The following is a 6,700-nucleotide window of genomic DNA, read 5'->3' as shown; positions in this document are numbered from 1 at the left end:
TGATGTCACAATGAGTCAGACATACCTTAGCCGCTGAAAAACAACAGAACAAAAACGTTAAGTCAGAGATTATATTTCTTCAGTGTTAAAAGAGAGACCGGCACATACATATCAAGTCAGTGTGGACTTGGCACCTGGGAAGGGGGTCTTACTATCAAAGAAGGACAAGCCCTGGCGACCCAGAAGGAGGGACTTTAACCTTTATTTTTAACATGGACATTATTTCTGGTCAAGGTGCCCTTTTCCTGAATAATTGCAGCAGATGTACAATGCATATATGTTAGGCCAAAAAGATGCTGTTTTACTTAGCATGGAATTCAGGTTAACCCATGTATGAGCCGGAATGGCTTTCCCTATGTCTCAATATGTGAAAACTTCTTTTTTTCAACAGCCACAAGGAAAATGTGGGGCCTGTGAGGCTGAGTTTCTGGATCCCTCCCCTGTCCTGGGGCTTCCCATGTGGCCCAGTGGTAAACAATCTGCCTGCCCGTGCAGGAGATGCAGGTTTGATCCCTGGGTCAGGAAGAATCCTGAAGGAGGAAATGGCAACCCATTCCAGTCTTCTTGCCTGGAGAATCCCATGGACAGAGGAGCCTGGTTGCTACAGTCCAGGAGGTCTCAAAAAGTTGGAGGCCACTGAGCATGCCCTCACACACAGGAAGGAAACGGAAATCAACCATCCTCTGTAATGTAGACAGGACTGAATTACAGATTGCTATGGCTAGGCTCCTAAAAACCGAACAAAAACAGACAAACAGACAAAAACGCACATGCATGATTTGTTCTTCCTGGAGGTCTGAAAGTCTAATATCTGCAGAGGCTGGGCAAACACACCCAGTGAATTATTTAGTGAATTAGTGAGTCCAGCCAATTGATAGAATAGGGAGTGACCGGGCCTCTGGAGAAACGGGATCTGTTGGAATGAGGCGGCTGCTCCAAGCTCTTGCCAGCTGGTGGTGGTGGACCAAGCATTGCCAGATTCCCTGATGCTTTTCAAGTGAACCCGAATTCCAGGTGGTGGTTGTTTAAATTTCTTGACTTGGCAGTTAATTCAAATATAAAGGGCTTCTCAGCTGGTGCTAGTGGTAAAGAACTTGCCCGCCAATGCAGGAAGACAAGAGAGACTTGGGTTCAATCCCTGGGTTGGGAAGGTCCTAACCAACCAGAGGGAGGAAGAAACTGAAATGGCACTGTGCATGTCAAATGCCCCCCTCCAAGGTTCAAACCTAGCCCAGCCATGTGCCACCTGTGTGACGTTAGGCAAGTTGCTTGACCTCTCTGTGCTTTGGTTTCTTTATCTGAAACATGTAGGAATAACAATGTCCCCTCACCCACCATAGAATCATCGTGAGGATTAAGTAAAGTTAGTACAGGTGTGACTGTGGAAAGTGCCTGGTATGTGAAACACTGTGTCTCTATTGTTTTCTCCAAATGGGTGCGTCTGTGTTTCTCAGAACTGCTTGGTAAGGCCTCTGCATGGATATAAAGAACAATACCGCAAACATCATAATCGGAGACTTCCCTGGGGTCCAGTGGTTAAGAATCCGCCTGCCAATGCAGAGGACATGGGTTCGATCCCTGGTCTGGGAAGATTCCACATGCTGCGGGGCAGCTGAGCCTGTGCGCTGTAAACTGAAGCCTGTGCGCCCTGGAGCCCGTGCTCTGCAACAAGAGTGAGTTGAGTGTGAGTGAAGTCACTCAGTCGTGTCCGACTATGACCCCATGGACTGTAGCCTACCATGCTCGTCCGTCCATGGGATTTTCCAGACGAGTACTGGGGTGGGTTGCCATTTCCTTCTCCAGGGCAACAAGAGAAACCACCGCCATGAGAATGCCATGTATTGCAACCCTAGAGTAGCCCCCATTCGCTGCAACTAGAGAAGGCCTGTGTGCAGCAAGGAAGACCCAGTGCAGCCAAAAGTAAATAAATAACTTAAGAAACGTCAAGATCTGAAGCAGCGGAGGGGAGCAGACACCCTGGATTTGAGCCATTGGCCAATGCGAGACATCAGCATGGCTGCTGAGTGGCACGGAAGCATCGCTTCAGGGGTAGGATGAGATTTTAGGAACTGCCTCTCCACGAGTGCTGCCCACAGTATTTCCACCCCACCAGCTCATAGCTCTGGCTTACATGCCTCCACTCACGGTGGTCTCACTTAGAGCAGCGGTTCTCAGACAAGGATGATCATGCCCCCCCAAAAAGGGATCTGTGGCACCATCTGGGGACATTTTTGAGTAGAGACGGGATTGTTGGCCAGCATCCTGCAATGCACAGGACCACCACCACAGCAAAGACGGATCCGGCTCCCTAGCAACAGCGGCTTGACCAAGCTTGCCACTTTGGCTACTCAGTCTTGAATCCCTGATACTACGTCAGCAGAATGATAACTAGGATTTATATATCATTTCCTAAGACTTACCCTTCCAATGCAGGGGGTGCAGATTTGATCCCTGGTTGGGGAGATAAAATCCCACATGCCTTGTGGCCAAAAAAACCCATAAAACAGAACCAATATTGTAAAAAAATTCAATAAAAACTTTAAAAATGGTCCATATTTTTTAAAGTCTTTTTTAAAAGTTTTTTAAAATATAAATTTATTTATTTTAATTGGAGGCTAATTACTTTACAATATTGTATTGGTTTTCCCATACATTGACTGAATCCACCACGGGTGTACATGTGTCCCCCATCCTGAACCCCTCTCCCCCCTCTCTCCCCATCCCATCCCTCTGGGTCATCCCAGTGCACCAGCCCCCTGTCTCATGCATCAAACCTGGACTGGTGATTTGTTTCACATAAGATAATATACATGTTTCAATGCTGTTCTCCCAAACCATCCCACCCTCGCCCTCTCCCACAGAGTCTAAAAGACTGTTTTATACATCTGTGTCTCTTTTGCTGTCTCGCATACAGGGTTACCATTACCATCTTTCTAAATTCCATATATATGTGTTAGTATACTGTATTGGTGTTTTTCTTTCTGGCTTCACTCTGTATAATAGGCTCCAGTTTCATCCACCTCATTAGAACTGATTCAAATGTATTCTTTTTAATAGCTGAGTAATATTCCATTGTGTATATGTACCACAGCTTTCTTATCCATTTGTCTGCTGATGGACATCTAGGTTGCTTCCATGTCCTGGCTATTATAAACAGTGCTGCGATGAACATTGGGGTACACATGTCTGTTTCAATTCTGGTTTCCTCAGTGTGTATGCCCAGCAGTGGGATTGCTGGATCATAAGGCAGTTCTATTTCCAGTTTTTTAAGGAATCTCTACACTGTTCTCCATAGTGGCTGTACTAGTTTGCATTCCCACCAACAGTGTAAGAGAGTTCCCTTTTCTCCATACCCTCTCCAGCATTTATTGCTTGTAGACTTTTGGATAGCAGCCATTCTAACTGGCATGAAATGGTACCTCATTATGGTTTTGATTTGCATTTCTCTAATAGTGAGTGATGTTGAGCATCTTTTCATGTGTTTGTTAGCCATCTGTATGTCTTCTTTGGAGAAATGTCTGCTTAGTTCTTTGGCCCATTTTTTGACTGGGTCGTTTATTTTTCTGGAATTGAGCTGCTTGTATATTTTTGAGATTAATTCTTTGTCAGTTGCTTCATTTGCTATTATTTTCTCCCATTCTGAAGGCTGTCTTTTCACCTTGCTTATAGTTTCCTTTGTTGTGCAAAAGCTTTTAAGTTTAATTAGGTCCCATTTGTTTATTTTTGCTTTTATTTCCAACATTCTGGGCGGTGGGTCATAGAGGATCCTGCTGTGATTTATGTCAGAGAGTGTTTTGCCTATGTTTTCCTCTAAGAGTTTTATAGTTTCTGATCTTACGTTTAGATCTTTAATCCATTTTTAGTTTATTTTTGTGTATGGTGTTAGGAAGAGTTCTAGTTTTATTCTTTCACAAGTGGTTGACCAGTTTTCCCAGCACCACTTGTTAAAGAGATTGTCTTTTCTCCATTGTATATTCTTGCCTCCATTGTCAAAGATAAGGTGTCCATAGGTGCATGGATTTATCTCTGGGCTTTCTATTTTGTTCCATTGATCTATATTTCTGTCTTTGTGCCAGTACCATACTGTCTTGATGACTGTAGCTTTGTAGTAGAGCCTGAAGTCAGGCAGGTTGATTCCTCCATTTCCTGACTCATTGGAAAAGCCCCAATCCTGGGAAGGATTGAGGGCAGGAGGAGAAGGGGATGACAGAGGATGAGATGGTTGGATGGCATCACTGACTCACTAGACATGAGTTTGAGCAAGCTCAGGGAGTTGGTGATGGACAGGGAGGCCTGGTGTGCTGCAGTCCATGGAGTCACAAAGAGTCAGACATGACTCAGCAACCGAACAACAGTGTAGATAGTAAGTGGCAGTGGTGGGGTTCGAACCAGCTGACTATCCCTTATAACCACAGGTTCTACTCATTCTGCTGCCTCCAGTCACCCCAGGTATGAGGTGCAACCCACTCAGAAACTTGGAGCAGCCTGACCTACCTAGCTGGGTGTCCTGACGGCTCCCTGCTGGGCATCAGGTGAGGCCAAGCGTCTTCCGGGTGCGGAGCTGGGCTGGTGGGAGGCCAGTTCTTCCAAGGGGATGAGGTGATAGAGAGGCAAGACGCATCCTGGCTCTGGGGTGGAGCCTGTGTTACGAGCTGCGGGCACGGAAGGCAGGGGGTGGGCCAGTGTTGCGGACGTCTGTCGATGTGTGCTCTGGGACACAGCACTTCCTGTTGCCTATTTCCCGTCCGTCTTGGGAATTCATCCAGCGCCACCTCTGGGGACTTTCTGCCCCACAGTGGATGAGAATGAGGCTCTTTGACAAGTAGGGCATCAGTCATGCCTCCTGGTTACAAACCTTTCTATAATATTCTGGTAATATCAAAACTCATGATAGTTAATGTTACTGAACATTATTAATACTGGTTATTATCAAGCATAATTTTTCTTCAATGTGTGTTTTTTTTTTTTTTTTGCTTATCATGCTTTGGAGATATTCTCATTAAATAAACATGGATCACACAAAAATACATCTTTCTTTTTGACTGCTGCATAGTACCCCATACTATGAATGAAAAGTCAATGTAGTCATCCCTGTGTTGGTGGACTTTTAGGTTGTTTTCAACACTTTTTTTTCCCCAAGATGAACAACACTGCTGTTAGCATTCTTGTACTTCTCTAAGACATCTTATGTTTTTCATATCTTGTTTTTCAAATCTTTTTAAAAAATTTTTAAAACCTTTTCATTTTATATTGGCATATAGTCAAATGACAACCTTGTGACAGTTTTAGGTGACAGCGAAGCGACTCAGTGATGAATACATACGTGTATCCATTCTCCTCCAAAACCCCGCACCCGTTCAGGCTGACACATAACACTGAGCAGAATTCCCTGTGCTATACCGTAGGTCCTTGCTGGTTATTCACTTTAAATACAACCGTGTGTACATGTCCATCCCAAATTCCCGATCTATCCCTCCCCCCACACTCAGTAACCGTAAGTTCGTTCTCTACGTCTGTGAGTCTCTTTCTGTTTTGCAAGTAACTTCATTTGTATAATTTCTTTTTAGATTCCACATATAAGGGATATCATATGAGATCTCTGTTTCTCTGTTTGACTTATTTCACTCAATGTGATCATCTCTGGGTCCAAGCGTGTAGCTGCAGATGGCGCTATTTCGTTCTTTTTAGTGGCTGAGTAATATTCCGTTGTGTGTGTGTGCCACATCTTTTTTATCCATCCCTCTGTCAGTGAACATGTAGGTTGCTTCCATGTCTTGGCTGTTGTAAAAATTGCCGCAGTGAACACTGGGGTGCACGTGTCTTTTTGGACCATGTTTTTCTCCAGATATATACCCAGGAGTGCGATTGCAGGGTCATATTAAGTCTTTTAAAGTGATTTTCTTCATGAAGGTCTCTTAAGTTCTCACCAAACACACAAAAATATAATTGTGAGGGATGATGGAGGTGTTAACTGACCTTATTGTTATCACTTTGCAATACACATGTATATACCTGATACACCTATATCACGTATGCACATATATGTACCAAATTACTGCATTGTATACCTTTACATAATGTTATATGTCAATTATATTGCAGTGTCTAGACATATGTCTGGAGAAGGAAACGGCAACCCACTCCAGTGTTCTTGCCTGGAGAATCCCAGGGACGGGAGGGCCTGATGGGCTGCTGTCTATGGGGTCACACAGAGTCGGACACGACTGAAGCGACTTAGCAGCAGCAGCAGACATATATCTATATCTCTCTCTATATATGGACGTTTGTGGGAAGCTCCGTTACAACAGAAAAACTTTGTCCCCTTTGTCCAAGGCTCAGTGATGCAGTGTCATCCTAAAACAAATGTCTCTGATTTCAGCCCACTTCCTGCATCAGAATCTTCGGTAACAAAGTACCTGTGAAGCACAACTGTTCACTCACACATTCTCATGGACAAGTGGAGAGTGGTATGTTTCTCTCTTGAAAACCAGCTTTCTTAGCTTTAAAAAACATATTTAACTCCCCTATCAATGTATTAAATTACTCAGCTATAAAAAGGAACACATTTGAATCAGTTATAATGAGGTGGATGAACCTAGAGCCTATTATACAGAGTGAAGTAAGTCAGAAAGAGAAAAACAAATATATATATATGGGTCAGGCTTACCTGGTTCAGATGGTAAAAAGTCTGCCACTAATG

Source organism: Bubalus kerabau, chromosome 17, assembly GCF_029407905.1.
Source record: "Bubalus kerabau isolate K-KA32 ecotype Philippines breed swamp buffalo chromosome 17, PCC_UOA_SB_1v2, whole genome shotgun sequence".
In the NCBI taxonomy this organism is placed as follows: domain Eukaryota; kingdom Metazoa; phylum Chordata; class Mammalia; order Artiodactyla; family Bovidae; genus Bubalus; species Bubalus kerabau.
Note: the sequence above shows the minus strand (reverse complement) of the source record.